Source organism: Tamandua tetradactyla, chromosome 4, assembly GCF_023851605.1.
Source record: "Tamandua tetradactyla isolate mTamTet1 chromosome 4, mTamTet1.pri, whole genome shotgun sequence".
NCBI lineage: Eukaryota > Metazoa > Chordata > Mammalia > Pilosa > Myrmecophagidae > Tamandua > Tamandua tetradactyla.
Genome location: NC_135330.1, coordinates 79,221,158 through 79,248,292, shown reverse-complemented (window position 1 = coordinate 79,248,292; position 27,135 = coordinate 79,221,158).

Genomic DNA, 27,135 nt, shown 5'->3' with positions numbered 1-27,135 from the left:
TTTGTAAATATTGCCATATTGGGGAGTTAAAACAACTCTAGGAATTGACCACACTGAGAGCTAGGGCTGGTACTATTGCTTTTGCCTTTTCTCTGCTCTCATCCTTTCTACATTGCCTTGCTTTATATTTAAAGATATTTACAGTATACGTTGTTGAATGAATGTCATCCCTGTGGGAACCACAGTTCTCCCCAACCATGGTCACTTTGGCACATGTTTTTGTTTGGAGCAGTAGTAACGGAGCCCAAAAGCAAGGTAGAGAATGCACAACAGCAGTGGGCAGGAATTGCATGACACCCAATGTGACAGGGGGGCCACTGTGCCTATTTCAGCAATCATCACTCTCTTGGGGAACCGGAAGTTGGGAAGGGGAATACCTCAGTGTTCACCTACTTATTTGGCTCAGTCCCTTTGATGCCAGACATCACTGGAGTTCTTGGAGAAATGGAGACCTATCAAGGGCTGGCTCAGTGAAGGACTTGACTCAGTTGCAGGATAGAATTCAAGGACTAGTCAGCATGTACAGTCAAATAGTTTAATTAGATTGATTCTGGAGAGCCCTGGGAATTCCAGGCTCGGTGCCAGAGAACTCAGGGAATTCTGAGAAGCCTAGAGAGACCTCAACCAGGGGCTGACTCCAGGAAGGTTCTTGACCCAGCTGCAGGAAAGAAGTCGAGGACCAGTCAGTGTGTACAGCTAAAAGAATCCAAGGACTAGACAGTGCATACAGCTTGAAATTTTAATGTATAATGAAAGTACACACTAAGAAGATGAGTGTGGGAATACTCCAAAGTAGGAGAAGCAGTCTGAGGCTGGGGAACCTCGCATTATAAGGATTTGGAGGGGCTCTTCCCCCTGTAGCTGTGCTAATAAGGGATTGATGAACTGAACCTTTCATTGGTTGTTTTCGGGTGCCAACCTGAGTGAAGGCTAGATGTGGAGGGCTAGGCAGATGGGTGCATGCCAAAAGGTAGGTGTGCTGGTTTGGAAGGATGTATGTCCCCTAGAAAAGCCATGTTTTAATCTAAACCCCATTTCATAAAGGCAGAATAATTCCTATTCAATACTGTATGCTTGAAACTGTATTCAGATCATCTCTTTGGAGAGGTGATTTAATCAAGAGTGATTGTTAAACTGGATTAGGTGACAACATGTCTCCACCCATTCGGGTGGGTTTTGATAAATTTCTGGAGTCCTATAAAAGAGGAAACATTTTGGAGAATGAAAGAGATTCAGAGAGAGCAGAGAAGAGCAACATAGCCACGAGAAGCAGAGTACACCAGCCAGTCACCTTTGGAGATGAAGAAAGAAAATGCGTCCCAGGGAGCTTCATGAATCAGGAAGCCAGGAGAGAAAGCTAGCAGATGATACCATGTTCACCATGTGCCCTTCCAGATGAGAGAAGGACCCTGACTGTGTTCACCATGTGCCTTCTCACTTGAGAGAGAAACCCTGAACTTCATCAACCTTCTTGAACCAAGTATCTTTCCCTGGATGCCTTAGATTGGACATTTCTATAGACTTGTTTTAATTGGGACATTTTCTCAGCCTTAGAACTGTAAACCAGCAATTCATTAAATTCCCCTTTTAAAAGCCATTCCGTTTCTGGCATATTGCATTCCAGCAGCTAGCAAACGAGAACAGTAGGTGTGTGGATGCCTCCCTTATAACTTGCCTCACCTTCCTCTCACCTCTCTCAAAGCAATCTATGTGATAGAAGAGACTGAGGCTTCCCTGAGAGAGCAGGACTCTTCTCAGGCAGTCTATACAAACGGCCTCAGCCCCATTCACTCTCCTGTTTTCCTTTCTCCCTACAAAAGCTTTCTATTGTAGTTCCTGTTTTGTTTTGTTTTCAGCATACTGTCAGTGCCATGACTCATCTGACCTTAATCCAATGTTTTTACCTGCAGCTTTTAAACAGTCACACTAGGTCTTGGATGGTTTAGCCAAATACTCGTGCTTGCTTACAGGAATCAATGGATACTGAGGTCTGGATTTCACAAGTATCTTTGAACTTCAAATCTTGCATTTCACACCAGGAAACCAATTTCAAGCAGAATTTTTCTGTGTTAACACCTAGGATCAGAAGAAAAAGCATCACAAACAGATTAGGATTTAGAAGGTAGCATTAAAATCTAAAAATGAGACTAAATGTAGATTTTCTATTTTTCCCTTGCTGCAGTATTTAAGAATTTGATTTTTAATTAAAATACATAGATTTTTTTTCACAAAAAAATCAGAAACAATAATTGATTTGTTTCTGAATAACTAATACAGAAGAGAGGTCCAATGAGGAAAAGAAAATTAACACCTAGGAACTGCCAGATTCCTGGCCAGTTTTTCTTAGAATCATACAATTTAAGCTTGAAGAAGGCTGTGTAAAACAATCACCTTCCTTACTTCTTGGAAGTTTCAAGTAAACAATTTTCTTTGTTTTGCTTGATTATGGAAAATTGCTTAAAAGCATGAAGAACATGAAAAAGAAAAATGCAGTCCATTATTTATTTATGTTGTAATGTTATCTGATTCTAAAATCATGGCCTGCTGTTCACAACTAACTAAATTATTCACCTTGTTGTCTTTGAGAATTATTATTATTATTATTATTTTTTGCATGGGTAGGCACAGGGAACCGAACCCAGGTCTCTGGCATGGCAGGCGAGAACTCTGCCACTGAGCCACCACTGCCCCGCACAATGTGCTTTTAAATATTAAAAATATTGTGTTTATTTATGCAAGCCAGCATATTCATCACACTGCTATTGTCCCCTAGTTCTTTGTAAAATTGGCATGGATAAATGTCTCACATGAGCTAATTTGGGAGCTAAGAGGCTGGGCTTTAGGCAGGTGTGTTTAATTGGGGACCTCTGAGGTTCCCCAGCCAGTGAATGGAGCCTGACCATAATGGTGCTGAGGGGAGTCCTAATGCAGAGGAGGAGGAGGCCAACACTCAAAGGTGAAGTCAGGGGTTCAGGAAAATGTCTCCTCACAAATATTTCTAGGCCAGTCCTCCTTGATATTCAATAAAATGTGAGGTGTGCTGTAGAGACTTAACTGTGCTCCAGATTCTGTCCCATTTTATACAAGGTGTTGGGATTCAAGTTTAATAAGAAATGGTATTTCTAATCTCTGAAATGTCAAATATTTTTTAATAGTTTGAGACCCTTTCCTTAGTTCTGGTATATACCGCCCAACAATGAATGCTGGCATTCTTACCCCACACGATGTCTTCTTTCACTCTCACTTTCCCTCATCTGTTTTAAATGAATCCTAACTTGCACCCTTGGTAAACTCCAAGGAGTAGTCCCATCTCCAGACTTGTTGAGCAAGTCTTGTTTATGCTATCATTACCTCAAGATTTTGATAAAACAACATTTTGAAGTAATTTTGACTTCCTCATGCTAGAGAACCAACATGCCAAAAGGGGTCTTGGTGATTGATCTTGATTACTGTGCTGGTTTGAAAGGATGTGTGTCCCCTAGAAAAGCCATGTTTTAATCTAAATCCCATTTCATAAAGGCAGAATAATCCCTACTGAATACTGCATGTTTGAAACTGTAATTAGATCATCTCCCCGGAGGTGTGATTTAATCAAGAGTGGTTGTTAAGTTGGATTAGGTAGAGACATGTCTCCACCCACTTGGGTGGGTCTTGATTAGTTTCTGAAGTCCTATAAAAGAGGAAACCTTTTAGGGAATGAGAGATTCAGAGAGAGCAGAGCAGAATGGCACCATGAGAAGCAGAGTCCACCAGCCAGCGACCTTTGGAGATGAAGAAGGAAAATGTCTGCCGGGGAGCTTCATGAAACAGGAAGCCAGGAGAAGAAGCTAGCAGATGACGTTGTGTCTGCCATGTGCCCTTCCAGATGAGAGAGGAACCCTGACTGTGTTCACCATGTGCCTTCTCACTTGAGAGAGAAAACCTGAACTTCATCAGCCTTCTTGAACCAAGGTACCTTTCCCTGGATGCCTTAGATTGGGCATTTCTATGGACTTGTTTTAATTGGGACATTTTCTCAGCCTTAGAACTGTAAACTAGCAACTTATTAAATTCTCCTTTTAAAAGTCACTCTGTTTCTGGTATATAGCATTCTGGCAGCTAGCAAACTAGAACAATTACCAAAGAGGGTATGGATTCCTGCTACACAGTGAGGGCAGGAAGGATTGTGTCTGGATTCCATAAGATTCTCACGGCAATTTTTCCAGTGGTAAAAGTTAATGGAAACTTATAGCAACCAAGGAAGACAGCACCAGTGGGGAATGAAAATTTGTGTCACCCTAGTAGTTAAAGAACCAAACCAGCAGAAGAGATGGGGGAAAAGAAAACAGGGGATGAGGAATGGAAGAAAATAATTGCAAATGTTTACATGATCACTTATGAAAATGAGGTCTATAAGAGCTGTTCATATTTTTGTTTTGCATGTTGTATTTGTTAATCACTTCTCCTTTCCTATTATTCTGTATATGGCTTGTTGTATTGTTGGATAATTTTAAAGCTTAGCTTTTAGGTTACCAAATATTCAGCTGGAATGGTGGCTGAATTATAAGAGTAGCTAATATTACTCAAAGATGGATATTCTGACTCTTGCTCAGGGATGGAGACATTGATTGTTGAGATTTTGTGTCTCCTCTTTCTGGGGAGATAGTGACAGAGTTTTCATTTGTGTTAATGATAGTTGCTTTTTGTTAGAAAAATGTGTATAGACGTTACTGCTTTTTTCATACACACAAACACAAACATACATGCACAAATATACTTTAAAGGTTAAACATTGATGTGAAAATCTAAGGAGTTAGATTATGCTGGTTATTAGACTTGGGTGCTGTGCTCTAAATTCGCTATTCCACGCTTTGTTCTGTGATGCTGCAGCGGGGACTCTGCAACATCTATTCCTCCTTTGTCGATAAGGGGTACTGGCAAAAGACTGGGAGGCAGGACTAGGGAGAAGAGGTGTGGCCCTTCCCATCACTGCAGCATCACCCTAGAACTGGCCCTTTGCCTCCAGGCTGCACTGTTGGTTCTAGGCTCCAGCTCCTTTTAGCCGTCTCAGAACCATTCTCCTTGTGTTCACTCAGCAGTGCCAGTGGAACCAGAAAGCTCCTCACACTTAGGAATCTCAGCTCCTTGAACCCCCCTCCCCCAAGCTCCAGATAAGTGACACTCCCTCTTCAGGGAGTCTGAGTTCTCACCATGTGAGGTCCTTCCTCTGAGTTTCTGAAGAACTTACGCAAGTCCCTCCTCAGAGGTCTGAGCCCAGCTCCACAGGGACTTCCTCGGAGCTTCTAGAAAACTACTCAATCACTTTAGTTCCCCCCCAGGCCCTACTTCCTACAGTCTTGCCTTTCGCTTTTAGTTCTCCAACACCTATTTAACCAATTTCTGCTATTATGTTATCGCTGTTGAAGCATGGCTTCTGTTTTTCTGATTAAGTCATTGTTTGAAAAAAAAAGGATAACTTCTATAACTTTGAAAAAGGACAGAAAGCATTGAGGGTTCCCTATTTCTTTTTCTTTTTCTTTTTTTTTAAAATATTTTTATTATAAACAACAAACATACAACCATTCTTGACATGGTTACAATCACTGGTTCACAATATCATCACATAGTGTGTATTCATCACCATAATCATTTTTTTGAACATTTGCATATCTCCAGCTAAAGAAAGCAAAAAGAAGAAAGAAAAACTCATGCATGTCCTACCCCTTTCATTGACCCACTAATATGTCAATGTATTCAATTGATTTTAACCTTTGTTCCCCCTGTTATTTGTTTATTTCATATTCATATTTTTTACTCATCTGTCCATACCGTAGATAAAAGGAGCATCAGACACAAGGTTTTCACAATCACACAGTCACGTTGTAAAAGCTGTATCATTATACAATCATCTTCAAGAAACATGGCTACTGGAACATAACTCTACAGCTTCGGGTACTTCATTCCCTACTTCTTGGTGAGTGTTTGAGAGCCTGGTTGATTTCATTACATAACAATAATCCTAGGAACTCACTCATTAGGTTTTGTTTACAGTAAACAGAGAATTCCATGATGGCCTTGGTCAAATTTTTATGTATTTTATTCACTTAATTCTAACGATTAGTAATCAAAACTAATGATATTGTGGGTATTTCATTTTCCTAGCCAAAGACCTTGGTTCTCTTATTAGTAAGTATTTATTAAGCATAGGCTGAGTAGTGGAAATACATGAGTGAATAACATGCAGTCCTTGTCGTAGACAATCTCGCAGCTGGATGAAAATGGGAGGTCAGGTGGGAGAATAATGAGCAAATTGGGAGTTTAAATTTAGATATTTCTGCTTGCAATGTGAGAAAGAGTCCACAGTTTGGGGGCATCACATGTAAGACTGCTACCATCCTAAAGAGTATGGACTTACTTCTGAAGGCAGTGGAGAACCTATGAAAGATTAAAGGGAAGTGACCCGAAATATTTACATATTTGAAAGGTCATTCTAGTGCTGGGGAGGAGCACTAATGGAAGAGGGCAAGCTTATAAAATGTTACAGAGATTTGTTAAATGGAACCATGACCTTAATTTTGTTAGCACTCGGCTGCATCAACTGAACTAACTGGACATAATCAAAATGTGTAAGAGCTTCTGTCCCTAAAGAATGGTTTTTATTAGGCTTTTGAGATAGCCCTGAAATTATGGGCACACTTAACTCGTCATCAGATCATCTCTTACAATGGAGCATGCTTTTTGCTTTATTATCAGATGTTCCCTTGAAATATTTACCAATCTGTATTTGTAATTAAGTATTTTTTTTCTGAAATATAAGTAGGAATTTAAATTATTTCATCAAGATTGCCTATCCGTAAGCTTTTGAATTTACTTATTTCTAACTCTCTACTCTTTCCTCATTTCTCTATGACATTTTGCCAGTATCTGCTACTACTTTTGTAATATTTGTAATTACCAGAACTCCCAATAGTTTCTATCTTGGACATAGGGATGGGTGAAACCATCCACATTGGGGAGCGAACATCTTGAACTATTTTTCAAATTGTGTTTGGGGTTCAAGGAAACCCAAAACATATTTTCATATTTTACCAAGAACCTTTTTCCTCCTCAATTTTAAAATGATGTCTATTTTAAGGGAAATTTAATCCATATGTTACTAAATTCCTTACACTTACCTCATCAAAATTTGGTACTTTAAGAGCTATTTGATGTGCAAAAAGCCTTGGGAGTTATTTTATGAGGTTTTTTTTTTTCCTTCTCTTTTTTTTCAAGAGGAGATTTTTTTCCCTTAGAAACAGGAAGTGTAATTTGCTAGGTGAAGATTGACTCAAGTGCACTTTTTGGCAACTGTAAATTGCCTAATCAGCCAGAAGGCCTGAATTTCATTTGAAATTTTGACTTGTCCAAATTTTGACTTGTCAAAATTTATGTGAATTCTGGCAATGTTAACATTATTTATTTTCTTTGCATTTCATCTTAACTATTCTTGGAAATTACTATTTCTATAATGATATTACATTTTTAAAAAGATTATTGTTTCAATCTAAATTTGTGATTTTCATTAATATTGACAATTTCAATTATATTTCTCATTTTTGCAAGATTTGTTTATGTTGCCACCAATAAAGCTCATAGGATCTACCATCTGTCCTTCAAAAAGAAAACACACACGGGGAAAAAAATGGAGAAACTATTTTTTCTACTATTCAGATCCTTCTTTTTTAACTTTTTTTTTATTGTGAACTATAACATATATACAAAAAAACCCAATAAATTTCCAAGTACATTTTAACAAGTAGTTATAGAACAGATTTTAAAGTTTGGTATGAGTTACAGTTCCATGATTATTCGTTTTTTCTTCCAACTGCTTGAAGACACTGGAAGTATCAATACAGTGATTCAGCAGTCACACTCATCAGTTAAATCCTATCTTCTCTGTTATACTCCTCCTTCTCTTTAAATAACGTATATACACAAAAGCAATAAAGTTCAAAGTACATCGCAACAATTAGTTGTAGAGCAGATTTTAGAGTGTGATATGGGTTACAATTCCATAATTTTAGGTTTTATTTCTAGCTACTCTAAGGTACTGGAGGCTAAAAGAATTATCAGTATAATGACTCAGCACTCATTTGTTAAACCCTACCTTCTCTGTGTAACTACACAGTCACCTTTGACTTTTCTCCCACTCTTTAGGTGTTTTTGGGCTATGCCCATTCTAACTTTTTCATGTTGGAAGAGGCTGTTGAAAATATGGGGAGGGGGATGGAACTAGCTGATGTTCTGTAACGGCTGGCCCCTCTGCATTTCAGGACTTATATGGTCCAGGAAACTTTCTGGAGGTTGTAGGTTTATGGAACCTTTGCAGAACCTTATATAATACCCTAGGTATTCTTTAGGATTGACAGGAATAGTTTTGGTTGGAGTATGGTAAGTTATGGTAGGAGTGATGTCTAACTGAAGCTTGCATAACAGTGACCTCCAGTATACTCTCTCAGCTCTATTAGAATGCAGCCACTGATACCTTATTTGTTGCACTTCTTTTCCCCCTTTCAGATACTTCCTTTAAGGCATTGTTTTCGAAATAGTTTTCAGTGAGTCACTTGCATAAGAATTACTTACAGTACTTATCAAACATGGAAATTACTAGACCTCTTTTTAGGCCTACTGAATAAAAATCTCAGCTATCACAAAGAGATTGCAACGTCAAAGTTGACTATATATCATCAAATGGAAAGATGCATGTGAAAACTCTCTGAAAAAAAATAAGATGCTATAAAAATTCATTCTTAACTAATGTTTATTAAGCATCTACTGTGTACATGTATTGTACGGTGTAAACAAGTATTGCTGAGTGCTTACTATAATCAGGCATTAAACAAATGTGTTTTCTTGTTTAGACTTCCCAAACCATTATAAGGTAGTAATTATTATTTTTTTTTAATGAGAAAAGAGTATGGCAAAGAGCACTAGTGGCCTACTTAGTATCCATTTCATTTTCTTTCTTAATTAATAGAACACAGACTCTTTTCTGAAGTGGCTGCATACTCTTCAAAATATCTGTATTTCCCAGCCTCCCTTATAGGTTAAAGAGGCCCTGTGACCAAGTTCTGGCCAATTCGGATATAAAAAAAGATATTCTGGGTAGGGTTTCTGAGAAAACTGGTTAAGAAAAGGAATATCTGTTTAGTCCTCAACTTTTTCACTTAGCTTTTCCCGTTCTTGCCTTGAATTTGGATGTGCTGCTGGACATGGAGTAGCTGTCTTATGACCACAGGCAGCCAATACTAAGGACAGACACCATACTTTAAGGATGGTTTTTGTCACAGGCGAAAAGCCAAGCCTTTATGTGTTTAAGCCACAACCCAAAACAGTCTTAAATGATACAGTAAAGTTAAGTGGCTTGTGCTCAATGACCCACAACTTAGTTTTAAGGTAGAAAATGAACTCTTTTTAATATATTCAAAGTCAATGCTCTTTTACATATGATTTTTTCCCTCTGCCACATTTTCCAAGGATCATAGTGATGCTATGGATATATCATGTATTCCAAGGATACAGTAGATGCTATGAGGGGTTATAAACACAAACAAGAAAGGATGATGAGTCCTGCATTTCAAAAATTCATTGGCAGGCAAGATGAGACATGGCCACAATAACTTGCAATAGAAGAGATTATGGAAGAATGAGGCCAGTAAAGTTTGACTGTGTTATATTATCATTGATAATTATTTTAAGGGCCATTACCAGTAATGTAGACATGAAGATGAGCGTTTCTCATTAGTAAGCTGTTACTTCAGTGCTTCTTTCAGAAAGACACATAAGTAGACCATCAGAAGAAATGCTCTCTTCTGCAAATCCACTCTGTCTCCTTCAGTTAAAAAAGCAATCTGATATCATATGACTTCCCTGCTGTTATATTCTGGACAAAAATCCCAAGAGTGCTAGAAAAAGGGGCAAAGAGCTAGCAAATATACTTTAGAAGAAAGAAATGGGGAAACCCTTGTTGCTTTTTCATTCCCTGTAGTACTCTCAAAATTGTGCATGTAAATAGTGCCAAAGAATATCCTTCTTCGGTGCTCAGAGTCTACCGGACACACACAGCCTGTCTATGTCTCCTTTAGGTTTAGTGTCCCTCAGGTATCTGTTTGCATCACCATGCAGCTGCTCACTGGAATTGGCCTTCACTGAAACATCATCACTTCTTCAAGTCCAAAAGTGATAAATAAAATTTTTTTGAGCCAGGAAGAGGAAAAGAGAGACAGTGAAAGTCTGGGCTGAAAGGTGCATTTGACCTATAGAAATGGAAAGAGGTTAGGCCCCTGATAAAATTTCAAAGCGAAGCATATCCATATTCCCCACCCACTCATGCATATTCACCCCCTCAACTTCTCCAGGCACCACATTTCAGAAGGCACAAATTCCGAAACTTTCCAAAGCACCTAAACTAATTCCTCCTCTTCCTTCTCTCATCACATACCTCCTCCTTTTAGAGCTGCTCAGCAAGTGTTCAGAAAGTGATTAGGCTAATTTACACTAATGTAAGACTGTTAATGATTCCATCATAATCTTCGGAGGGGTTTGCCTGGCTCACAAAGTATATATTTTAATGTGTAAAAGTCAGTGTTTTGTTAGAGGAATAATTTTTTTGAACGGTAAAATATCCTGCTATTAAATGCATTTATGTATGTATTCAGCCAACTCCATTTTTAGTTAAGGATTAGGTGAAATAATATATGGGGAAGAAATGTGAATGGTACCAGGCACAAGAGGTGTTTGTTACGTCATGTTTTCTTCAAACTCTTACCATAATGCCTGTCTTAATTTACCAAGCTGCCATGACAAATACAACTGACTGGGTTGGCTTAAACAGGAAATTACTGACCCACAGTTTTGAGGCTAGGAGAAGTCTGAAATTAAGGCACTGAAAAGAGCATACTTTCTCCCCAAAGTCTAGTGTAATGGTGTTGTCTTTGCTTGCTGCAATCCTTGGATTCCTTGGCTTGTATATCTGCCTCCAGTCCACATGGCAATGTCCTCTACTTTCTTGCTTCTCTGACTTCTGGGTTCTCTTTATAAGGCCTCCAGAAATCTGGATTAAGAGGTACCCCCATTCAGCTTGGTCACACCTTTCTAAAAATAACATCTCCTAGAGGCCCTATGTACAATGTGGTTTAATTATAGAAGTGTGGATGAAGATTCAGAACATGCTTTAGCTGGGGTCCGTCACCCAATCTACCACAATGTCTAATAGCCTGGAGCTATGATAATGATGCAGCTCTTTAAATAAATCAGATTAAATGTTTTTAAGCATTTTTGTTCTAATACCTGTATTAAAAGTCTACTATAGCCTAACACTGCGTTAGGTCCTGAGAGGAAGAGAATGATTCAAAGCTGAAAAAAACATGGTGCCCATCCATAAAACACGTACTTATGACATAGCAGGGAGGACCAACCCATGTGTAGATAAAACCAAAGCCCAGAATTAGTGTGGGAATGGGAGCAAAAATGTTGATACTGTGCTGAGTTTGGAATGTGCCAGACTCATAGTTCTAAACTAGAACATCAGTGCTACTAATAAATGCATTTCAGAAGAGTAGATGAATGGCACAAAAAATCTATATGAATCTGAAGTCTATAACTTATAGCACCAAACACAGTCCATTCGTGTTCACACCTTGTTATTTTTTTCAGTTGACTTTGTTGCTTCTCACAATTCTCCTAATTCAAGCACCCATGTTGCCCTTCTCTCTCCCTCCCTTCCAGTCTGTGACAGTAGTTAAGCACAGAGGACTGCACCAGCTCTGTGTCCATGCCCCTGGAGGAGAACACAACTCTTTGACTAAAAAACTTAGAGGGGAGCATCCTCTGTAATACTTTAATCTGATGGATAAGACTGCAGGGTGGGTCATATATAATGTATACGACAAAATGGTTTTAAAGGATAACCCCCAAACAATGAAAGCCAACGTTTGATATCTCTCACTATGTGCCAGAAACGGTTCAAAGTGCTTTATATATCAACCCACTTATTACTTCTCAGCAATCATAAGACATAGGATCTATTATTTTCCCTTTAATGAGGAAATGGATGTTTTAAAGAGTTAAGCAACTTTCCCAAGAGAACATAAACTGAGATGTTAACTCAAGATTTCTTGATATCAAAATTTATTTTTTAAGCATTTTAGCATATTGTCGTTAGGCTTTCACATGGGGGCAATGAATGTATACTCCTGAAAATATGAACATCGTGAAGATTATTATTTTTTTCTCAAGATTTTGCTATTGTTTGCCTTTTCCCCTACTCCATATTTCACAGCCTTTGCTTTCAGTCCTTTAGTTGATCTGAGTCATAAAATGTGCTTTGAAGTCCAGGCCTGGATGAAGCCAGATAAGGGAAGGCTCTGTTATCCTCATAGCATTCCCGTTTTGTTTACTTTACTTGGCCCTTTGGTCTGAGCAAGTACTCCAGTGGCAAGTCTTCCAACTGGAATCAGCCATTCAAATACATGAACATCTATTTAGGTTCTCATGAGTTAAGGGTCACAAGTTCATGAAAAGTCATTGAGCGCCCCCCACCCCCTCAGTTAGGGAGCAGGCTAACTCTGTGGGAGAAAATGAATGAGTGAATAATGTTGTATGTACTATTCAGCAGCACCCCAAAACATGCAAGCTATTTGTTTTACTTAAAAACAAACAAACAAAAATCACCTTCTAAACTGAAGCACTTTGATCTCTAACAATGCAGTTAGGGGTGTAATAATCCGATCTTTGGTTTATAGATGAAACAGACTAGAGGAGTTTACTCCTCCCAAAATCACAGAGCTGGAGCTCAGATTCAGGTGTTCTGACCCGAAATGATATTCTTAATGTGGGACATGACTCCCAGAGATAAGCTTGGCCTTGGCATCGAGGAACGGGGAATAACCAAATGGGGGGATAGAAATGGAACATAACTACATTTCAGTGGCAAAGATATTCCAAATAGGGTTGAGCGGTCTTTCTGTAGGTGACTCTTATGCAAGACTTAGCCAGATATTTCAAGCTACCATGGTATGCCATGCCCCAACCAACAGTATTCCTGAGACCCCTAGAGAGTGCCCTGGGCTAGATCTATCTGAGTCTTTATAAAAGTTTCTCTTAGTAATTTTATTTTTATTGAAACTTAAAGCATCCAGCCTGATCCTAGGGCAAACAAGCCCTTAAACCCAGAGGTTCCAGTCTGTCCAAGAACATCAGCCAGGTTCATTCCTCTACCCCATAAGGTCTACACCCCTTTCCAGCACGAAGAAGCTAAAATGGTCATTGCCCAGATATCCCTGAAGATTGAAAGACCAAATGAGAGGAAGGAAGTGTAATTGAGAAATGAGGATTTGATGAATGACTGTGATGCTAACTCATTATATAGATATTTCTTTTTAGCTTCTGGTGTGTTAGAATAGCCAGAAGGAAATACTTGAAGTTGCTGAACTGTCACAGAGTAGCCTAATCTCAGATAATGATTGAATAACTATATTGGAAAAAAAAAGTCAGTTCCCGTGTTTGTATGGATCTACTTCAGCATGTTTTGTTCTGTCCCACTGTACATATGTAATCTGTCAATACTGCACTGTTTTAGTTAACTTACCTCTGTTGTAAGTCTTTAAAATTAGATAGGTTGCAATACTAGCGATCAGTAAGAAGGAGGGGTAAGGGGTATGGGATATATGAGTTGTTCTTCTGCTTTTCTGTTTCTTTTTCTGGAGTAATGTAAATGCTCTAAAAATAATCATGGTGATGGTGATGAACACACAGCCAACTGATGACGTTGGGAACTGTTGATACTTTGGATGGATTTGTGTGGTGTGTGAAGATAACTCGTAACATTTTTTTTAAAAGGAACATTCTAATCCATCTCAAAGGCATCCCTTTGTGAGTTTCTGAACTGGCCTATATATGCAACATTAGAGCCACAACTGTGTATACTTGTATCAAATATAAATTAGGGCTGTAACCATTGCAAATTTTGCATACTTACGTTCAAAAATCTCTTTATAAGTTACTTTTCTCAGCTAAATATAATGTTGGCTGGAAGTTTTCTAGACTGCTACTAATAAAGAGCTTTTCGTGGTTTGAAAAAACAAAATTCTCTACAATAGGGTACACTATAATTACCTTTTAAATATTCAATTTTGCTCTAAATTAAGTAGGTATATAGCCTATTTAATCCTAGGAAGGCAACTTAAATAGTTCAAATCTAAGACTGCGATTCTGAACCAAATCATCTAGCATTTGAGGTTTTTTTTTCCTGTTTCTTATTACTTGACATATGAAAAACAACATATGGCAGTAGCTCAATTTTAATAAGCTAAAGTGAACTCCTATGGCTTGAGATGGATATTTTAAATAAACACACCAGAAGTTATATATCCACATGCATCCTATCTTTGACATTCTCACATATGCTCTTATTCCAGTGATACTGTGCACTGAAATCCTAACTACTAGCTAAAGTTACAGAACAGCCACAGTCTCAAAATCTCAGTGATATAACATATTGATGTTTATTTCTCATTCACGGCAAATCCAATATGGGTATTCCTGTCAGCTCCCCTTCAATTGATGCAGGTACTCAGGCACCTTCTATGACACACCTCATTATCATCAATACATGACTAAAGTCACTACTGAACAGAAAAGAGCAAGGAGAATCTTTTGTTGGGCAGAGGGGAGGTTATGGGCCATGAGTGAAAGTGGCATATGTCAGGACTCCGTCACATGCAATGGCAGTTGGGAAGTGTATTCAAGCTGTAGGTTGCAGGAGGAGGAACAAAAGGGTTTGTCTGGAAATCAGTAATGGTTTCAGCTACATACTGCTATTACTTAGACCTTATTTAGAATTTCTATTTGGAATTACTTTCAAAGCCAGTTTATGATCCTGTAAGAAAAGTACAGATATTTTGTAGATATGCATCTTTTGGGAATGTGACCAAGTATTATATACCAGCTTATCTACTCAATGTATTCATTGAGCTTGGCTCCCAATGTCTTGTGGCTACTTATAAGGTTTATTTTTATTTTTGCAAGGTTGATGTTTGCCAGCATTGAAAGATCCAACGAATGCACTGCATTTGTGAAAGATAATTTTCAAAGAGATTTTTCCAAAATTGTTTTGGACTTTGGTTTCTCAAGGTCTACAGTAAAGGAGGTAACAGTCATGTGGATGTATTGATAAGTTATGTGTGGCTGCCCGAAGTTTAGTTTCACATGAAGAGTTGTCTTTTAGAAAGCACTAGTAAGAACAGTGTCTCTCAGATAGTCCAGAGATAAGGTTGCTCTAATAATAACCTTACGTATGGAGATAATCTGACATCCTTCTTTTGTAGACACAAATTGCCCAATGCAAGATCTCATTCTGGAAGTGGGAGGAGGTTACTTCAACAATTCTGGGTTAAGTTAGAAAACACAGTATAAATCAAGTGAAATTACGGTAGTGTGGTGATGGTAGGGTTGGGGAAGTCCATGGTGGTGATGGTGATGATGTTGGAGGTGAGAGATTATTTTTCCCAAGAACATATATTAATCCTCATGACCACCCCAATATGGATGCCTATCAACTGAGGAATGAGCTTGGTACTTCTTTCATAGTTGGACTGAACCTGGTATAGAGCCCAACACATAGCAAGTAGTCAGTGAATCTCTGTGTGTAAACGTAATGCTTTTCGACAAATACCTAATGTACTGGACAATTCATTATGCCATTGTGCCATTATTCTTCACAGTCAAGTTCATAAGTTTAAATATGCACAATTATTTTACTATTTCACTTAAGCAATAATGGGCTTCACAATAATTTTGGGAAATTCCTGGAGGTACCATTCAATTTTATGCCCAAACAGCATCTTTGCTAGATAAATGAAGAGGCTTGGGGAAGAGACGTGTTTAGCCATCATGTTTCATTATTTGTCTCTTTTCTAACTTCTCAATAATCTTCTCTCCACGCAAAGTCTGTGAGTACACCACCTTAAATGCTGCCTGTTGCATTTAGAGGACACCTTGCACCTGGGATACAGGTAAAATCTCATCACCTGAGGTTCCCTGGTTCTCTAATACTTTTCCTTGGAAATCTCTCCTTATAGGGCCTGTACCTCTCATCTCCACATCAGAAATTCTGCTCCTTCCTATTCCTAATTGATCCAGAGCCCATGTAAGAATAAAATGAAGTCCTCCCAGTGACATGGCATAAACATGCCTTGTAGGTTGTGGGATATGTTGAACTAGTGGGTAATGTCTGGGAACTCTTTGGCTGACTTCCTCCTATTCGAGGACAATTTTGCATTCTTACAAGTTCTCAGAATGTTTCTCCATTAGGAACACCATCTGACATTGGAATTTCTGAAACCTGCAGTACCATGTCAAGCCAAGCCTCTTTCCAGATAGGACAAATGAGAGCCAATTTTGCTCCTCATTCTTCTGACTGGTTTATTCTGTTGTGATGTTGTGTTGACTAGAATTTAATTCCCTTAGAGGTCTGCGTAGATAATTTGGCACAACATTGCGGTACTTGGTGCTTTCATGGCAATGCAGAGTTTGGTGCTTTCCTTAAGCTCTGCAGCCAGCACTTGGTGGGTCTCTGCTTTGCTGATATACTTCCATTACACAATTTAGAATTTAGCGATATATTACTTTATATGTTTGAATTCTTGTTTTCCAGTATAATTGCTAATTTGCTGAAGGTATGCAGTATACACCATGCTTCTTTTGAATCCCACCCAAAGCACCTAGTATCCTGTTCTGAAAACCTAAGAGTCCATCATTCACCAAATTGTTGCCATGATGAAATCATACAAATCACTTTTGATGACATATCAGGTCTTACACATTTAAGTGAATGCTTTCCTTGACAAGGCTGCCTCCTGGGGAGACTACCCGCATAAGCCAATGATGTTATCAATTCACAAAATAATTTTTCAACACTTCTCTCTGTTAGAAATAAACTCAAAATCTATGATGTTAATTTAATATTTGGTATTTAGCAGCTACTGTAATGCAAGATGTGGTTTCAAATGGATAACATGGAGGTTATTCAGGTACAGTCCCATCTCACAGTTTGCAGCCTTGTGTAAAAGATAAGGTTGTAAACAATGACTAATGTGTACTATGGGGGGAGGTACAAAGAATTGTGAGAGAACAGAAAGAGAAGGGGTAATTTACAGATGAACCTGTGGAATATTGTGCAACCTGAGTGGTTGTAAATCTTTATCCTGTAATTGGTTTAGCCTTAGGAAAAAACCTAAAACCACTTGGAACCAAGGTTAGAGAATAAGTTAGGTGAATACACCGGATAATGCCATCTTTTAAAATTGAGGTGGAACAATAAATCATATCTCTAGGTTGGAAACTGGTTTTGAAGTCAACTGTTTCTTCAAACTGAAGAAAGTGAGAGACAACTAAGCCAATCAGGCACCAAAAGGTGTCTGTGATATCATTAACTGTCATTACACCTTTAAACAACTTTTGGCCATTCATCTCTATGTGCCATCATGTACCTCAGTTTCTTCACCTGCAAAAGTAAAGAAGATAAACTAGATCAAAGATTTTCAGTAGAGCTATGAAAATAACATGGCAATTAAAATAAATATTGGAGAATAATATTGAGAATTTTTTAATTACATGACTGCCGAGTTCCTTTACTTCTCATGCATTCTATGCTGCAAAGAGTAGATAGAGGGCTGCTTCTAATGCCATTAGGTCACAGGCAACAATGAATCACCAGCTGCAGACCCTCTGTTCCATGTCCAACATGTCTTGGGGATTCTCTGTCATTGTCTCTAGTCATCCTGTCATTCCCCTGAGAGTATTCATGCAACTTAGATCATTTATTTGTTTACCTATCTCTTGCCTGCTTTCCTCCCTAGAATATAAGATCCACGAAAGCAAAGAACTTGTCTATAGTTTACAGCTATATCCTGAATAGTTAGATTGGTGCCAAGCATATAGTAGACATACCATATGTTTTCGTTGAAAGTGAATAAATGGATGAATTAATGAACTAATTGATTAATTTTCTTTCACAGGTAAAGATTATGTAGCATGCCTAGGGAAGATGATGAAATATAAAAAATAAATTCAGTAAAGATACAGTTGAGTGCTTCAGGCATTGTGTGAGGCACTGCAAATGCAGAGTTAATGGAGTTATCTATGGTGAACTCACAGTCTATTGGGGGAAACAAAGTAGGAATATATAGAACATTGGACACAAGTGAAAAATAATAAAATAAAACAGCATATCGAGAAAGATCTCAGAGCCACAACAGGAATTACCAAGCAAGAAACCCTATAACATGTCAGGTATTAAGGAGAAGAGGGGAATTCCTGTGAGCTGGAATGGCATAGATGATCTTTAAAGAGCAGAAAAGCATTGAATGAGGATAGAAGGTTGTGAATAATTAGCACATCCCAGGCAAAGTTTCCAGGTGGGAAAAAGCAAGGGGTGATCTGACTGCAGAAAAGGGAAACTAGCTCCTGTTGAGAATCTACAGTGAGTCAACACTAGGCTCTGTATTTTCCTACAAATGTCTCAGTTTTTCTACCACAGCTTTGTAAAATGAATATTATTGTCTCTATTCTATTGCTAAATAAACTGGGACTCAGAGAGGTAGCAAAACTTGGTTTTATTCCTTAGTGATGGAGCCAAAATTTGAACCCAGATCATCCTGATTCTAAGGGCCATATTCCTTCTTCTGTATCTCACCCCTTATGGGGAATCTCTGCTCTGTGGAAAACAGATATGTGCTTTGAGGAATGGCAACAAATAAAGCTGAAATGAACTTGTTCTTAGAATTTGCTAAAGGCCTTGTATGGTACTCTGTATTAGAAGACAAGTGAAAATATAGACATTCCTTTCATATAGGAACGTCTCCTTAAAAGTGTTAATTTAGGAAATTGAATCTGAATGGATGGAAAGAGAAGAGATAGAAATGAAGAGATCATTTAGCTACTGTAAAGAACCTGATCGAGGTAAACACAAATGAAGTAGGAAGGAGTAGGAAACAGGGACTGACCCAAATTTAAGAATGGGAGAACTATAGGGTCATCATAAGGAGAAAGTCAAGAGGGACATACAGACTTAATAATGCTGGCCATTCTTTTTTGCCACTCTCACGTGTCTCCTGTCATTTCTGAGGTGTCTTCTGTTTATTAGAGACCTCCAACCCCAAAATACACACACACAAACACACTGTCCTTGTATTTGCTTTTATATATCTGTATTTTGTTATTTTTTTCCTCCAAAACAAACAAGACTTATCAAGAAATTAAAAAGAGAAAATTAGTTACTGGACACTTTTTTTTTCAAATGAAACAGATAAAGGATTTAAAATATACAAAGAATAGAAACTGAAAGAGTTAAGTTGTTAAAAAAAATCAGTGACATAAAAAGATGAGTAAAGAAGAATTTTTCTGAGAGTTGTAAAACAAATAATTCAACTGAATAGCGTTATATTTCATCTTTTCTGGGAGTAACTGAAATCATGATAGACATTCATCTACAAATTAGAAATGATAAAAGTACCTGCCTCTTTCCATATCCCTGAAACACTGCAAGATTAAGTGGCATAATGTATGTGAAACTGAGTTGGATGTTTTGGGAGAAAGATTAATTGAAGCACATTCTAAAAGAAAAGAACATGATCTAAATGGAATAAAGGTAAATTTTAATATTTCCTTATACCTATCATCATGATTTCTCTATATTCAAATACAATGTTCATTGTATTAGAATGAAATGCAGTTTCTGGGGATCTCAGAATTTAGATATCCCGAGCACCTCTGTACATTTATAAATTGTTTCTGAGAAAAAAAATTAGTCAAATGTCTGAACATATCAGTTGGGGCTGTGTGGTATATGGAGAGGAGGTAAGTGAGAGAACAGTTTCTTTTGAGCTGAACCACCCTATCTTCTTCCGAATTCCTGTGAATTGTTTGGTATACAGTAGGTACTCATTAAATATTTACTGAATGAATGAAAATGTCCTTGAACCTGAATATTACCCATATTCAGATCTTGGGCATATTAACTCCCACTATTCTCCATTGCTTCAAGCTCTCTCATCAGCTTCCGTGGAGTGTGATGTTCCACTGTCTGGAATGCCAGTCACGCCGTTATTTAGTTACTTGTCTTTCAAGATTCTACTCAAATGCCACCTCTTCTGTGATGACTTCCTGCTTCTTGCCCTCCTCTAAGCTCAGTAATGTGCCCCTCATCTGACACATCATCTACATCAGACACAATCCTCACCATTCTGTACCACAATTATGTGTTTTTCTCCCTGTCTTTCCTACACTACTCTGATTGCCTTGAAGCAGAGGATGCGTTTATTTATTTTTGCTTCCTTGCTGCCTTGTGCAATGCCACAAAGCAGATGCTCAATAAATGAGCTTGATGAATTTATAGAATTTTATAAAGTGATTGATGCTGTGGAGTTTTATTGCTGAAGAATTAATAATGTTGAATTATTTTCGGAAAGGCAACCCATTTTGACTTCTCGTATGCTGATAGTAAAATCTAAATATTCTTGAAAAGAGAAAACAAACATTTAAATATCTAAAAGATAATTTCCACCACTGGCTTATTCTGGATTCTCAGGAAATTTTGAAAATTTTAGTATAAAGGATCTTATAGGTCCATAGAGCCCCTCTCTTTTTTTCTTCTTTTTTTTAAAGGAAAGACAGAGAGAAGGAAGGAAGGATAGAAGGAAGGAAAGGAGGAAGAAAGGGAAACATCTTTTAAACATTTTCTTGTTTTATTGTATTTTGTTTCTCCGTTTTTGTTACATGGGCTGGGGCCGGGAATCGAACCGAGGTCCTCCGGCATAGCAGGCAAGCACTTTGCCCGCTGAGCCACCGCGGCCCGCCTGCTGTTTTTTCTTCTTTTATAAATCCTTTCTCTCCCTCCTCCTCATTGATGGAGCATGAGAAAAATAATTTTTAAAATTGGGAAAGGGATAATTTATCTTAAAAATAAGCATTATATTTAAAGTATAATCATACCTTTTCATGTAAATATCCCCCAATATAAGATAATCCAAGTCCATTCTTCCCCACGATTATGTTTATATACAAATTCCAGAGGATAAAAGACTGCAATTAAGAAAAAACTGAGCATCAAGTAAAATAAAAACTAATAAGCTTGAAGTAAGTGAAAATGTCAGGAAAAGTGGTGGGTAGTGATGACTTTTTTCCTTTCCACCATTCTGAACCATTGATATACTTTGCATATGTAGGCTCAATCTTCATGTTTTCCCACTTAAGCTGAGACCATCCTAAGAAAGGGCAATGCTCTGTGGTGGGAAGAGAACCAACACTATAGTCAGACATTCCTGGATTTGAATTGATGCTCCCCTATTTTGAAGTCATGATTTCTTGAACAATTTACTTCATTCATCTTTATGATTTCCAGTTTCCCCATCTGTCCAAATCAGATGATGTCCTCCTGTCACCCCTGTCCTTGGTGAATACTCATATGCATGCTCTCACTTTCTGACACCTAAATCTCTTTAAAACATATGCAGAAATCTCTTTGTATCTATTACTTCATATGCAGCCTTTTTTTCAAACCTTCCTCTAGGTTTCCAAAGCCTAATGTACACAATAATTCATAGTACACATCACTGAGATGTAATAGCCTATAATAGAGTTTGCTCACCTATAATAGTGATAGGTTGAATCTCAAGTTGGCTGCCTCCAACTGGTTATCTGTTGAAACACTTTATCCTTTTATAAGGGTGAATCCAGAGTGTACTGAGTAATGCATAATAAAGTTAGTTTGAAAGGAAATAAACCAAGTTTAAGGAAAAAAAAAGAGGACATAGATAAGCACAGTAAAATAATCTCCAATGACTTCATTATGAAGTAATGACTTTTACCAAATAACTGCATTGTAGTTTTATCTTTCCAACCAAGATTGTGTTAATGCTCTAAAATTAAATCTCTTGTGAAAGTTATCTGGAATTTCTCAGCAAGTTTTTAAAGGGGTTTTATTTTTTCACTGGAGGTCATGCCTCAAGAATTCGTAGGAATTCCGCCTGGAAAGTAATAATCAGTGGAAACTGGCAGTCAAAGCTAATTTATATTACTCTTCCAGATAAAAATTCCTTCCGTCTTAGACCTGCATTTCAAAAAAGATTATTATCACTCTGGAGAGAATACATCAGTGTAGAAAAAAGAAAGAATGACCTCAAGGATGTCTTTACTGCCTCTGTGCAGTCCCAAGCATGATACTCTTAAAAACTCCTTTTTTAATCCTCTCTTTGAAATGTTTTGAGGGTATTCAAAGTAGGAGGATGTCAGAGTCATGCTTAAAGAGAACTCTTAAAATGATATTCCTTAATTTTCCTGCTGTGAGTTCATGACACATCTTGTGTGGTGGGAAAGAGGTGGACGGGGGAGGAAATATGAGGTTGGGGGGGTTAGCAACTAGACTAAGAGCAGGAAGGTGTTTTTCATAATAAAGCAATACATTCTCATTCCATTAGTGACAAGAGGATCTGGTTGCTCCTAAATCAGACCTTTTGCCCCTCCTTTAACTGTGCTTATATTTACATATGCATGACACATTAGCAAGGAAGCATGCTTCGTAGAAAAGCTTTGGCTATTTTTAATTATACGCAGACCTCTATTTGAACCTCAGATCCTCCATTTACTAGCTCCTTCACTTAAGTTACCTAACCTCCCAGAGTCTCAGTCTCCTTACCTATAAAATAGGTTTGATAGTAGCATCTTTATAGAATTGTTAGGGGCAATAAAGTAGATGTTGTGTATAAAGCATTCATCTCAGTTTTGGTCAGTACCAAATAAAAGTTTGTTGAAAAAAACAAATGAGTAAATGTTAGTTCATTCTACCCCCTCCATCCTATCCAGGGAGTCTTGGACATGTCAACTCCAAAGTACATAATTTGGTCCTGTTTAAGGAACCAATCAATTATACACAAAAACATTGTCTTTGATGATTCTGACTGTTTTTATGTGATCTTAGATGTTACAGGAGCATTTTCAAAACACTAGATTAACTTAAGCACCCAAACTTAAGTTGTTCCAACTCTTGGGTTGTGGTTTATATATCAATATATACATAGATAAATTTCAAACTGAAGCTACCATTGATTTTTAGATCAATACCAACTAAAAGTCCAGAAAAGATATATGTCAAAGCAAAACATGAGCAACAAAAGAAAAAATAGATAAATGAGACTTCATCAAAATTAAAAACTTCTGTGCATCAAAGGACTTAACCAAGAAAGTAAAAAACAACCCACAGAACAGAAGAAAATATTTGGAAACCACGTATCTGATAAGGGTTTAACATCCAAAATATATAAAGAACCTAACAACAAAAAGAAAAACAGATCCAATGAAAAATGAGCAAAAGACTAGATAGACATTTCTTTAAAAAAGATACACAAATGGTCAGTAAGAATGTGAAAAGATGTTCAGTATCGTTAGCCATTAGGGAAATACAAGTCAAAGCGCAATGAGATATATATCTCATGCCCATTGGAGTGGTTGTTAAAAAAAAAAGGAAAATAAGTGTAAGAGAAGATATGGAGAAATAGGAACACCTGTATGATGTTGGCAAGAATGTTAAAATGTCATGGCCACTGTGGAAAAAGTATGGTGATTCCTCAAAAAGTATAGAATTACCATCACCAAGAAATTCTACTTCTAGCTATATACCCTTAAGAATTGAAAGCAGGGACTCAAAAGACATTTTCACACTGATGTTCATAGCAGCATTATTCACAGTTGCCAAATGATGGAAACAACCCAAGTATCCATAAACAGATGAACGGATAAACAAAATGTGGCATAGACATACAATGGAATATTATTTGATTGTAAAAAGGAATGAAGCTCTGATGCATGCTACAACTTGGATGAATCCTGAAGATATCATGCTGAGTAAAATAAGCTGGACACAAAAGGTCATTATATGATCCTACTTATAAGAAGTAAGCAAAATATGCATATTCTTAAAATCAGAAACTAGAATACAGTTTACTATGGGCTGAGTTGGGGAAAGGAATGGGGAGCTAATGTTTAATTGGTATGGAGTTGCTGTTTGTGATGATGAGAAAGTTTTGGTAATAGTTGATGAAGATGGAGGCACAAGTCTGTGTATGTAATTAGTACCATTGAATTGTATATTTGAAAAAGAGAAAAACAGAAATTTTCAGTTGTGCATAAGTTACCACACACTCACAGCTCATAAAACTATACAATACAATGAGTGAACCCTAATGTAATAGTATAATTGTAATAACATTGTTTCATGAATTGTAACAAAAATAAAACACCAGTGAAAAATGTTAATAATGGGGAAATTGAATGTGAGAGGGGGTTGTACAGGAACTCTGTATTCTGCATATGATTCTGTAAACATACAACTGCTCTAATAAAAAACAATTAAAAAGAGAGCTATTAAATCATGATCCATATTTCTAGAATAGGAATTCAGAAGTCCTATCCATTTCTCAAGATTAGGAGCCTAAACTTAGGAGGCTAAAAAATAACTTTTGTCATTTTTTTATTCACAGGATTTCAATCTAAGACTGCCAAAAATATATACCATAAGAACAAAACCAGCAGGCCTGCCTTTCTATCATCCCAGATATGTGTAATGGGTCAGGCCCAACTAAACTTCAGGCATTAAGAAAGACAAAACTGAAAAGATGGAAGCATTCTATTTACTAAAGATTCAGTCACTTATTGAAATATTTCAAAAGTTGAACTGAAATCTGCTAGCATTGTATATGCAATCCCCAAAAGCAAACGTTTGGGACAAGGCCATTGCTAATCCTAAATGGTTTTCAATGAGTAGGTAACTTTTTAACAATAGAAACCAAAGACAGATTTGCTTCCAATTGTGAGCTCATTCCTAAGGTCACAACTGAAAGCTGAAAGAAAAACAGGTCCAAAATAAACATCAGTTTGGACTATAAAGCATTTCTCTCTGAAGGTTCCCAGGTTTATATGAAGGAATTCCACCTCAGACAAGGAGAAATCTAACTTATTAATGGCTATTAGTGGGCACATCTAGCTTTTCTCTATTCAGATTGATTCATTCCCAACCTCAAATCCATTTTCCAAAGACCCTGGCTTAAGGACCACATGAATCCAGGGTTCTCCTGACTCATTGCATTTTAGTTACTCTAGAGGGGTAAAAAACAGAGTTATAAACTATCTGTAGGAATAGTCACTAACATGGGTTGGCCAAAAAAGTGCAGTAGGATAGCCAAAAAGTTTAATTTGTTGTAACCTATGATTTCTTAGTAAATATTAACTAATGTTGGAAGTATGCATGGATTTACTTCCCTAGGCTGTTTGAATGTCTAAATCGCAATTTTTTTTAAATAAAAAATTTAAGCATGACCTTACAAAAGTGACTCATAAAGGAAGGGTGTTTGGTTTGCTCCCCTCATTTCCTCCAAGCTACCAGGCTTCAGAGTCATGTTTTCTCTCATGAGCTTGGCCCCTCCATTCATGTGCCTTGTAGATGGATAATTCCCTCTAAAGGCTTCTCTAAGAAACTGAGCACATTTTGGTTGAGCATGCTTTGGTTAAGTGCACAAGAAAACTGACCACTATGCATCAGGACGTTCACCTTTGCCTCAGTCCTGACTGCCAGTCGGATGGCCAACCACGTCGGGAATGAGGATTTGACCATTTACCCAGGTGCAGAACCTCAGGTGCCCTGCCTAGAGTCACGGTTGGGATATGAACTAGAATCCTGTTGAGCCTTAGCCACAAAATGTTTCTTCCTGGTTCAGCATGCAGAAGCTCAGTTGGTCTGGAAACAGCTGTTTGTATGAGCTGTATTGGTTCTTTATGACTGGCTCATTTATTTATTCACATATTTCCGGAATGCTAGATGCTACCTCCCTTGCATCCTATGGACCCATAACTACTTTAGAATTAGAAAAATGTCACCATGTATATTTTAATCAATTTGTCAGATGTTGGTTTTACAACCAGCTATGTGCTGACTGGAGAAAAGCAAGAGAAAAGGTAATTTGAAATGCAAGGAAGTCTACTTGATATATGGCAGAAAATGAGTAGCTCAATGTGACTAAAGCTTAACACACATTCACTGAATAAAGAAAGCATTCAACTGGGGTTGGAGGTTTGGGGAAGAGCTGAAAACATGATGCAAGGAGCTTCCAAGTGCCATAGTGAAGTGATTCTGTAAGTAAAAGAGAACTAAAGGAAGTACATTATCATATCTGTGATGGAGAATGATAATGTTGGCTGCAGTTTGGAGAACTAGACTGGAGGAAGTACATGATCATATTTGTGATGGAGAATGATAATGTTGGCTGCGGTTTGGAGAACTAGACTGGAGGACAGATTAATGGTTAAGATGCCACTAGAGTTGGCCATGAATTAATGCAGTGGCCAATGAATTGAAGAGAAGGGGATGAATTAGGGAACTTAAGGGAGAGAAAATCAACATCCCTCATGGCATATGTCTTTTAGAAGACACATATTTTCTGGTAATGAATGTTGCTTAAATAAAAGGTCTCAAAGCTTGAGACTGAGAATCTCTTTCAAATGGTGAATTTGTAATTATGGCAAGGGGATTTGTCTTGCATCTCTTTTCAGTCATGCCTGACTTCAGAGCTAAATCCAAATCATATCAAATCAGGTAAATTCACAATGATGAAAGTTCTGTATATGAAGCGATAGGAAGGCTGTACAAAGATGAAAAAGATACAATTTCTACTTAGAGAGTTTACAGACTGTCAGTGGTTCTCAGCAATTATATGCTGTGAACAATTGTGAGATGAGCCATAATTAATTTTTAAAGATGACTATCCAAGATGTTCTATGTTGGTTTTACCTATGATAAAGTCCTAGTAGCAGCAATGATACATGTAATGATAGTTAATATCCTTTGAGCTCTTTCTTTGAGTCATACTTTGCATGGATTATCCCTAATCCACAGGGGAAAAATAAAGGTAGTATTTTCTCCACATTTAAAAAATGAGCTACAGGAGCATAGGCAAGTTAAGAAACTTACCTACAATTACACAGCTATCAACAAGGGTCAACATGAGCTCACGAGATCTGTAGTGAATGTGGTATGCTGCCCAGAGGAAAGAAGGCACTCATTGAGAAGTC